This window comes from Corylus avellana, chromosome ca5, assembly GCF_901000735.1.
Source record: "Corylus avellana chromosome ca5, CavTom2PMs-1.0".
NCBI classification, from domain to species: domain Eukaryota; kingdom Viridiplantae; phylum Streptophyta; class Magnoliopsida; order Fagales; family Betulaceae; genus Corylus; species Corylus avellana.
This window is the reverse complement of record NC_081545.1, coordinates 27,445,686-27,448,311: the sequence shown is the minus strand read 5'-3', so window position 1 is coordinate 27,448,311 and position 2,626 is coordinate 27,445,686. Positions and strand designations below refer to the sequence as shown.

At 34.8% G+C, this 2,626-nt stretch overlaps 1 long non-coding RNA gene across 1 annotated transcript; it reads right to left on the bottom strand.

Annotated features, from left to right (window-relative positions):
• Nucleotides 1-1,048: 1,048 nt before the first annotated feature.
• LOC132180504 (uncharacterized) lies at nt 1,049-1,998 on the bottom strand. The gene is made up of 3 exons (XR_009440165.1): nt 1,948-1,998; nt 1,748-1,834; nt 1,049-1,095 (listed from the first exon to the last, which is right to left on the bottom strand). It is a non-coding gene; the product is annotated as an uncharacterized LOC132180504 (long non-coding RNA).
• Between the last annotated feature and the right edge of the window lie 628 nt (nt 1,999-2,626).

Genomic DNA, 2,626 nt, shown 5'->3' with positions numbered 1-2,626 from the left:
TCAGGTTTAAAACCAAGAAGATAGCATATAGGTACCAAACTGTTTGTCCAGTGACTAATCAATCTTGTGAAATACATCCTTATTTGTCAAAAAAAGAAAAAGAAAAAGCCTGTATGTGGTACCCCTTATATGCAAACCATTTCTACCTCTCAAAGCCTAGTATAAGGTTATTGAGTCGTTAAGGATCATGATTCTCAAATCAGTTCCTCTTGTTTAACACCCCCATTTACCCCTCTCGAGGTAGTCCACTGAAAAGTAACAAAGTAACCTTCTGTGAAACATGTTTATTTTTCACATACTTACAAGTTAATTTGGGCTTTAGAATGCCTTGAGTGGCGGGTTGTCCTTCTCGTACAAAATTAAACGATCTCTTTTTTTTTTCTTTGTTCTTTTTTCTTTTGGTACAATTGTTAAGTTCTACGGTACTCAAATGAACCTTTTGCTCAGATTATACAATTAACAGCTAATTGATAACTCTTCAGTATCTGTACTACAAAGAATCTAACTATGTACAGAAGAAGCAAATAATGAAGTAATGACATTAAGAAGTAGAATATTACACTTGCATAAACATACCAGGTAAAAAAGGAAGTATTATTATGACAATCTTTCTTCTGACTACCAATCTATGAACATCTTATTGTACAGTTGGTACATTGAAGGAAGGGTAGCTACTGAGCAGGTGCCTATGTTGCTACACGTATTAGCTCTCCGTGTATAAGCATGGCACAGATATTAAGCAAGTTAGTGTGTACACAAAATGGACAGCATCCCTAGAATGCTAAGCATCACTTTTTCCAGGAAAAGAGACAAGTACGTCATCACAAATTAAGAGGCTTTCTTCTTTCAAATATTAATTACTTCTTTGTATATATTTCTGAGCTATCTTGAGCAACACATGGATTTACGAATAGAGGCTTGAACATAGACATGTGTGCGCGCACGCAGGGGAGGGGGGCACCTGCGTAAGCGAGGATGAATCAGACTCCAGAGAGGCAAACTTTCTCTGTTTTTCCAAAATCTGTGAGCATATTTGACCCTTCGCCTTCATCATTAGCTCAGCATCTTCTTTAAGTTGCTTTGTTTCAGATTTTGCTGCAAAATAATGATAAAAAAGCTTAGAATGTTAGCAAACAAGGATAAAAATTAGACAGCTTTAACAAAGAGATGCATTTCATATGCTTTTCATTCCAGAATTCAATAAATTTATCTAACTCGAATGCTGAAATAAAGCATGCAGAATAACAACAATAATATTGATGATGATAAGAATAGCAACAACAACAACAACAATAAATACAATATTAACAATAATAAACATCGGAAATAACTGCAAAATTATAAAAACGAAAAATAGTACTCATTCCAAACTACTCTGTAAATAATCATGGCTTGAAAACCTTAATCATTGAGAAATAAAACAAAAAGGAAAATAAAATAGCACGCAGAGAGTACAGAATCAAGAAGGCCTCTAACAGTTCCAAAGAAATTAAACCTCTCCGTATTCCCTAGATTAAACAAGCCAAAGGAAGAGATATAGGCCACTGGCAAATTTATGTTTATTTTTCAAGATCCATAATATTCCTTACAAATCTTCATTCATTTAACCAGACGAAATACTACAAAATGTTCAGCCTAATATGCATCAGAATTTTTCAGAAAAATCAGTATGAAACACATGCACATACATTGACACTGTACTACATACATGTAGGAAAACAATGTGAAGATAATTAAGCAGGCTAACCAGAATTGAGATCGTTTTCCATGGTTTGAATAGTGGTTAACTGCATTTGCTCTTCGACAGAAATCTTCGCCGCTTGATCCTCCACATCTGTCAACATTCATTTCAGACATTGTTACAAATCGCTGTAACTCTATCGAATCCTTTTAATTACTCTTCTGATTTTGAGAGAGAGAGGGAGAGAGAGAGAGAGAGAGAGGTACCGTTCATCTGAGAGCGCAAAGTCTTCATGTACTGCAAGTACTCGTCCATCTGCGAATTCACAGAGAAATGCAATTCAGATCAAAATTCTGTTCTTCGAATTGGAACCAAAATAGGTTTTACTGAGAGAGAGAGGGAAATATTCTATTTAATTTGATCAAACCAACCTTACGATTTCTCCACAGAGAGAGAGAGAGAGAGTTTTTAGCCTTTTAGGTCTTCGGGAAATGAGTAATAGTAGACTGGAGAAACTTTTGGTGGGAAAAGCAGTTATAGTAGATTCACTACCGCTGCGTTGTATGGGTTATCAAGCTCTCAACGAAGTATGATATGGGAACAATGACTGTGGGCTGAGGAACAGACTTCCAGAAGTACCGCATCCGTTGGGCCATAAGCCTTCAACAATAGCACATCGACTGGGCTTCCAGTGGGATGGTTCAAAAGTGCATTGGTCTCTCTGCAACAGCCTTCCTCCGTTCATTTTTATAAGAGAAATTATTGCGGTCAATATTTTCATTTTTAGAGAATATTCTCAATTTCTTACACATACTTTTCTACACTTATAAGTAGCTTTTAAAATTATTATTGAATTTTAAATAAATTTTTATTAAATTTTAATATAATTGTAATTTTAAAAGTCACGTATAAAATATAGAGAAGTTAATATAAATAAATAAAAAT